Genomic DNA, 7,679 nt, shown 5'->3' with positions numbered 1-7,679 from the left:
TCATTTTCAATCTGGTATGAGTAGAAAAATTCTAATAAATAGATTCATTTTGTTTTTCCTAGTCCTTAAATATTTGGGACCTGATTTATATCTTTGCAAATGTGTCTAGAGCATCAAAATTTGATAGGCCATCAATCTGCTGATAGAACGGGTTTCCTGAGTGATTTATATATTGGTGGTTTGGTCGATGAAAGTTCATCATAGCCCCACCGTCACTGTAGCATGCAGACTCCTCTGTCGACAGAGTAAGATCAGAAAAGATGTTAACATTGGGATTACAGCCACAACTCCGCCATCCTAATCATGATGCTGCTTTATGTGGGCAGATCCAGCTTTAGGGCTGGTGGCGCCCTGTGCGACAATGTTTGTTGGCTCCCTCCCCCCCATTTGTCCACCTCCACCATGGATTCTCTCACTAGCACCCTTTAACAGTGACCAAGTCTCCATTATGACACTCTCTCTGAATGCATTCAATTAGTTATATAGCGCCACTCATACCTGTGTAGGGTGTCCGAGCACTTTGCATCAGACACACATTACATAGAGACAACCAATCATAAGTCTGTAAATCAGCGTATAGGAAATGTTACATAAGCCAAATGACTAAAAGTGTAGGAGTCACATGTCATTCATACTGGCAGGCAGTATAGTTTAAGATGCTTGGTGTGGAGAAGCACAAACTCAGAGTAGAAAAAGAAACAGCATAGTTGGGAGTTTTCTTTAATAATAAGAATCGATTTCTAGCCAAATGAACCCTTTATGCAACATTAATCAATGTTCTAATGTCCACTTTACAGTGTGTATGCAGTTCTATGATGAAAGTTAATAGCTCACTGTTGAATATTAGGACTTTAAGTTATAAATTACAAGTAACACAAGGATGTCTCTTATAAAAGCAGTAACCTGTTGATCTGTTTACATTATATTCACTCTGTAATCTACTTGGTACATGTTCTTTGCTGCAGGCATATTAACCGTCTGCACTAACTACACATAAGTCAAAACCTCAACTATTCAAAACCCTGATCTCTCTCCGGGATGATAATTAATCACACAAGTTATCTTGACATTTTTGTGAGGCCTGGTAATTGCCGGAGGAAAGGAACGCTGCAGCAGGTACTTCAAAAACATAATAAATTTGAAAACCTAGCACCCCCATGAAGCCAGCACCCGGTGCGGTGGCACCAGTCGCACCGCCCTAGAGCCGGCCCTGTATGTCGGTATTACTACGGCAGCTAAACATCGACACCTGAGCTGGCAGTTTCATCCATAGCGAAGGGGTTGAGCTATCTTCAACAACCTCTAGCACTTGACCAATCACATAACCTAATGTTGCAACATGATGCATACCTGCTTTTTAATATGAACGATGAGCCATACCATTGACACCGTGATAGTAGGTATGGGCACTTAAATGTATGTGACCATACTTTCACATGTAGGTTTATGTTGTGAAGACTACACAGCAAATAGATGTGTCACGTTGACCATTAATGTGACCTAAATAAAGTGTACATATGGTCAGACACATTTTTAAAATATAAAATGTTAGTCAAATTGAGTTTGTAGTGTAATCATCCATCATCATAACAGAAGCACATACAAAATAGCTCATCTAGGTATCCATGTTTCATTATTATCAAAAAAATAATTTTAAGCAAAGTAGCTCCAGCACCTGGGTCCACTTTTGAGCAGATCCATGTTCAATTATTGATAGTAAAAATATTGATGAGAAAAATATTGATGTGAAAATATCTATACTAAAAATATCACCTATCTCTACATACACAGGTACGTACAATAGTATCGACAGAAAAATATCAATGTAAAAAATATAGAAGTAAGAAATATCGACTTAAAAAATTTAAATAACTTAAATAAAATAAAGTAAATTGTATTAATATTATTAACAAAATGTATTACATTTAATATATATTTTAAATAAATATTACTAATGGACCTAATTTAATACATATAAACACAAAATGTGTACATATCCATATATTTACTTAAATGCATTGTATTCACTATTATCTTTTTTTAATTTATGAACTTTTAAAATTATATTAAATTAAAATATACACATATATAAATAATTTAAAATTAAATAAAATATTCTATATTTATTTAACACATTAACATATTATAAAAAGAATAGACCATGCATTTAATAACAAAATAAACACAACAGTAGTGAAAACGTTGGATAGCGAGGGAGTAAAAATTACTATTCCCACTCCAGTGAGTGCAAGAGTAGGGAAAGTACTGGATAGCGTAGGGGTTAAAATTACTATTCCCACTCCAGTGAGTGCAACAGTAGGTAAACCATTGGATAGCATAGGGGTAAAATTACTATTCCCACTCCAGTGAGTGCAACAGTATGGAAAGCGTTGGATAGTGTAGGGGTAAAAATTACTATTCCCACTCCAGTTAGTGCAACAGTAAGGAAAGTGCTGGAACGCTTAAGGGTTAAAATTACTATTCCCACTCCAGCGAGTGCAACAGTAGGGAAAGCGTTGGATAGTGTAGGGGTAAAAATTACTATTCCCACTCCAGTGAGTGCAACAGTAGGGAAAGCATTGGATAGTGTAGTGGTAAACATTTCTATTCCCACTCCAGTTAGTGCAACTGTAAGGAAAACGTTGGATAGTCTAGGGGTACAAATTACTATTCCCATTCCAGTTAGTGCAACACTAGGGAAAGCGTTGGATAGCGGAGGTGTATACATTACTTTTCCCACTCCAGTGAGTGCAACAGTAGGGAAAGAGCTGGATAGCGGAGGGGTAAAAATTACTATTCCCACTCCAGTGAGGGCAACAGTATGGAAAGCGCTGGATCCCACAACAATAAAAGCAAAACCATCAACATTTTTATTAAATTTAATTTCCAATATTAACATAATTAATATATAAATTTAAATGTATTATTATTAACAAATCATTAATCATTAATAGTATAATATCCACAACACACACCTAGAATTAATTGCGCACTTAAAATTAATAATTAATAATTAATTAATGGAAATTAATTTATAAATATTTATTATTTAATCAATAAAAAATAATTACTTACCACCTTTCACACCATTTACACATTTAAACACCACAACACACACCTACAAATAATAACACAATTATAATGAATAATTACTAATTAATTAATGGAAATTAATTTAGTAATATTTAATAGTTAATAATTAAAAAATAAATTACTTACCACCCTTCACACTATTTGCACATATAAACACCACAACACACACCTAAAATTTATTAAACAATTAACCTAATTATTTATCAATTGAGTAATTAAAATTCTATTTCAGGACCGGAGGCGAGGATTATGCTTTATTCTCTCTTTGCTTTATTCAAATTTTATCCACAGCAGCTTTTTATAAAACCAACAACAACTACACTTCCCATAACACTCGGGAAAAAGTAAACAGTCTCTATCAAGTCCTTCTTCAATCTCCATGAAAGGTCTTCTCATAAATCATTCTGCAACTTACTGCACTTCCTCTTTCTTCGCTGCTCAGCAGCTAGAGGTACGTGCATTTGGTTTTCTCTTATGATCGATAGTTGTGGGGAATGTTCTTTTGCTGTATACGCTGTTGATTGCGTTTTTTTTTTCTCCCTGACAGATTCCCTACTCGCACCGGGAACGCTAGTGCACTCCTTACACGGCTCCCGTTTTTTCATGTGTGCTGTTCGGTCCTCCGACCGCTAGAGGCCGCTGTGGTGGCGTCGCGACTGGGGTCCCGGAGCGCGGTGACAGACTTGGCAAAGAAGCAGACGCGCTCAGGTCACCCTTCTAAGTCCACGTCCGGCCTGCCTGAAATCGCCCAGTTCATCTGGGTCTGTATTACTGTTTGCCCCTTGTTTTGAACGCCCGATGAATGCGGTGCACCAGGGAACCCGATCCCTGTCACGCCCGGTGCTCACGAGGTCTGGTACTTACCTGAGGAGGGGATACCTTGCAGAGGCCCCTCAGACACCCTGTCAGGCGGGGATTCCCAGTTGATTGAGAGGGAGTGGTTGTCCCTGGGCTGAGAAGCCCGCAAATTCGAGCCTCAGGCCGCCTCATTTTACTAAGAGACCCTCAGCCCCATACAGTTTCACCGCGTGTAGCGGAAGTTGAGCTTCTTTTGGTGTGTGACAGCCGGAGTGAAGTAGGTACATGTGCCCAGGGCTGTGAGGACAGGTTCTTGGCGCAGTGTTAATTATGGAGCAAGGGTATTATGAGGAAGAAGACTCCCTAGCCTATTTACAATGGGACAATGACTTTTATGCCAAGGTGGATGAATCCATCCACAAGGTGTTGCCCGATCTCATGACTCCGATGGAGCAACGTTTAGCCTACAAAATCAAGCAACTCTATGCGAAGATGGGCTCACCCCCCTGCAGCTCCTGGAACGTCAGGTGGTTCTGGTCAGGCCTCAGACGACCACAGTCCCCCGCCACCTGAGAAAAAGTGCGTCCGTGAGGTGGACCCGGATGCTTTCGAACGCCTCAAACAGGTGTTTCTGGAGCACTCTGCCCCCATTGTTCTTCCCCAGACTCCTGCTCCCGGAGTGGAGGATCCCCCGCCGGTATCTCCCGAGACGCAACAAGGGGCTTCCCTGGTTCATCACGTTCGTGGAGGCCTTCGGGCACCGCGGATCCTCCCAATTCGACAATTGCAGACATGTTGGACCCTGATGACATCGTTCATCCCCGCTCTGCGGAGTGGGTCCCAGCCGAGAAAGCGGCCTTGTATTTGGCCTCCAGCCTCAGGAAACCGTTGGAGAACGAGGGACGGAGCAGACTCAGGGCTGAGTGCCCACGGCCAACTTTAGAGGGAAAATTGTCGACTACCCTGGACATAGAGAGCAAGATGGCGACTTTCCTCACCAAGTTCATTAGGGATCCCAAGAAGGAGATAGATTGCTCCTGGCGCGCGTGTCAGGACAAGTTGCTTGACATCATCGGTACCCTCGCCAAGATCCTGGACATGACAGAGGAGGCCCGCGTCTCTGGTTCTCTGATCGACCCCGAAGTGTCGTCCGCCTGGGCTCCGGGCACAATATGTTTAGTCGGTAATGCCAACTGCGCCCTTTCAACGGAGAGTCGCAGGTCCTTATTGATTAAAGTCGACCCCAAGCTTGGGGACTTGGAAGGTTCCGAGGCAGGTGCCTCAGCGCAAGGCGGGCTGTTTGGCGAACCATTTATAAAAGAACTGGGAAAGTTCGTGGCTACGTTCACGTTCCTTGATAAGGCACAGGCGAACATTAAACGAGTCTTTACTCCGTTTCACCCGGCCGTGGCCAAAACCAGCAGCCCCAGGGTAGGGGGCAAGGCTCCGGGTGCCGACAATACCAATCTGACCAGCGCTTCACCAACTTCTACCCCACCAGGGGTCAACGGTTCCTGGGCCGCGGCTACAGAGGCAATGCCAACTGTGAGTGTGCTACCAGCTGTGCGACTGCAGGTTGGGTGCAGGCTGGCGCGATTCTTCCCCGCTTGGGAAGCGCTCACGGGCAATGCTTGGGTGCTTCATATGGTCAGGGGCTTCCAGATAGAGTTTTACGGTCTCCCCCCCCGATAGTTTTCTGCGTGTCAGACGCAGGTTTGATCGACGAGGAGGTGCAAGAGTTGGTCCGCAAGGGAGCGCTGTGTCACACAGAAATTCATCCTTCCGGGGTCGTCAGCAATATTTTTCTGGTGGACAAGACAGACGGGGGTCGGAGGCCAGTGATCAACCTTCGGGAATTCAACGAGTGGCTGGTGTACAGGCATTTCAAGATGGAGGGCATTCATTTGCTCAGGGATGTCCTCCAGCCACTCGATTGGATGGTACATTTGGATCTGAAGGACGCGTACCTGGTGGTTCTGATTTTTTCCCCCTCACAGGCGTTTCCTTCAGTTCCTCTGGCGAGGACAGGCTTATGAATTCCATTGTCTCCCCTTCGGTCTTTCCTCGGCCCCATGGTGTTTCATAAAAGTTCCCAGGCCCGTGGTGGAGTACTTGCGGACTCGTGGGGTCCGCTTGATTGTCTACTTGGACGATATGCTTCTCTTGAGTCAGAGTCCGTCGCAGTTACGGGACCTTCTGGAGCTAGCGGTTTCGCTCCTCCAGTCGCTGGGGTTCATTTTCAACAAGAAGAAGTCCCTCTTGGTTCCCACTGAGAAGGCAACCTTCCTGGGGTTCATGATAGACTCCACCTCAGCCACACTCAGTTTACCTTCCAGGAAGGTAGCCAAAATCAGGCACGGGATCCGGCAGACCTTGGCCAAACAGGGAACCTCCCTCCGTCAGATCGCTCGGTTGGAAGGCCTCTTTTCGGCATCGATCCAGGCGAACTTCCCGGGCTGCTACACTACCGTGCCCTGCAGCGCCTGAAGGTGCACCACCTGCGGAAGGGTCTCACTTATTCACAGGTGGTCCCTCTGACAAAAGAGGTACTCGAGGAGCTAGAATGATGGCTTTCCCACATGGAGGCGTGGAACAGGAGAGCAATTTTCAGCTCAGCACCAAACTTGGTGATAGAGTCGGATGCCAGCCGGGCAGGCTGGGGTGCGCGGAGTGGAGAGTTTTCCACCGGCAGCAGTTGGTCTCCGCAGGAACAGCTGCTTCACATCAACTGTCTGGAACTTCTGGCCGGCTCCTTTGCTGTTCAGTGCTAGACCAAGGACCGGGTTCAAGCCTCAGTCCTCTTGAAGATGGACAATGTGTCGGCCATAAGATACATAAACCATCTCGGAGACACACGATCCAAAGCATTGGCGATCATGGCAAAACAGTTTTGGGAATTCTGCCTAGCGCATCAGATATCGGTGACAGCGGAATATCTCCCAGGAAAGGAGAATTTTGTGGCGGATTGGCACTCCTGTTACCTTCGAGATTCCAGCATTTGGAAGCTGAATCCGGAGATTTCTCGTCACCTGCAAGAGAGATGGGGTCCCTTCTCAGTCGATCTCTTTGCGTGCCGCCTCGATCAGCAGATTCCCCGGTTCTTCAATTGGAGGCCAGATCCCCTGGCGGCAGAGTGTGACGCTTTCAGTCAGGATTGGAGCGAGGTGAGTGGGTACGCTTTTCCCCCGTTTTCCATGATTACCAGGGTGACAGCCCAGGTTCGCTGACAGTAGGTGTCTGTGGTACTGATAACCCCGTGTTGGAGATCTCAAGTTTGGTTTCCGGTTCTTCTGGGACTTTCTTGGGATTTTACAACCTGACTCCTCCCAACTCCCCATCTCCTGTTGAGTCCGGAAGGGACTACCCACCGTCTGGTGGAAGAAGGCTCCTTCCAGCTCATAACATGGCGGATTACAGGCAAGGATGCCGACTGCCAGGCCTTTCGGGACACGCTGAACTCTTGCTGTCCCGGGCCTGGGCAGATAGCACATCTAAACGATATAAGTCGGCATGGACGTGATGGGAATGCTGGTGTTTGCGATGGGAAGTGTATCCCGTGGTCTCAGATTTAACCTATGTTCTGAATTATTTGGCGGAATTAGCTCAGAAGGGCGTATAGGTCCGTGAACGCGGTTCGTTCTGCAATTTCAGCGGGCCACGCTCCAGTGGACGGGGCTCCCTTGGGGGAGCCCCCTTTCATGTACAAACTCTTGTGGGGCATCAGGTTGTCGCTACCACCAGAACCCCGTTATTCGGTTCTTTGGGATGTGAACCTGGTTTTGAAATTA

General features: G+C 45.5%; 1 pseudogene; it reads left to right on the top strand.

The window, feature by feature from the left end:
* The first annotated feature begins 5,963 nt into the window (after positions 1–5,963).
* LOC147725325 (uncharacterized) lies at positions 5,964–7,411 on the top strand (annotated as a pseudogene).
* Positions 7,412–7,679: the final 268 nt, after the last annotated feature.

The sequence above is a fragment of the Lissotriton vulgaris genome, chromosome 3_2, assembly GCF_964263255.1.
Source record: "Lissotriton vulgaris chromosome 3_2, aLisVul1.2, whole genome shotgun sequence".
NCBI classification, from domain to species: domain Eukaryota; kingdom Metazoa; phylum Chordata; class Amphibia; order Caudata; family Salamandridae; genus Lissotriton; species Lissotriton vulgaris.
This window is presented reverse-complemented; position numbering and strand designations above follow the sequence as displayed.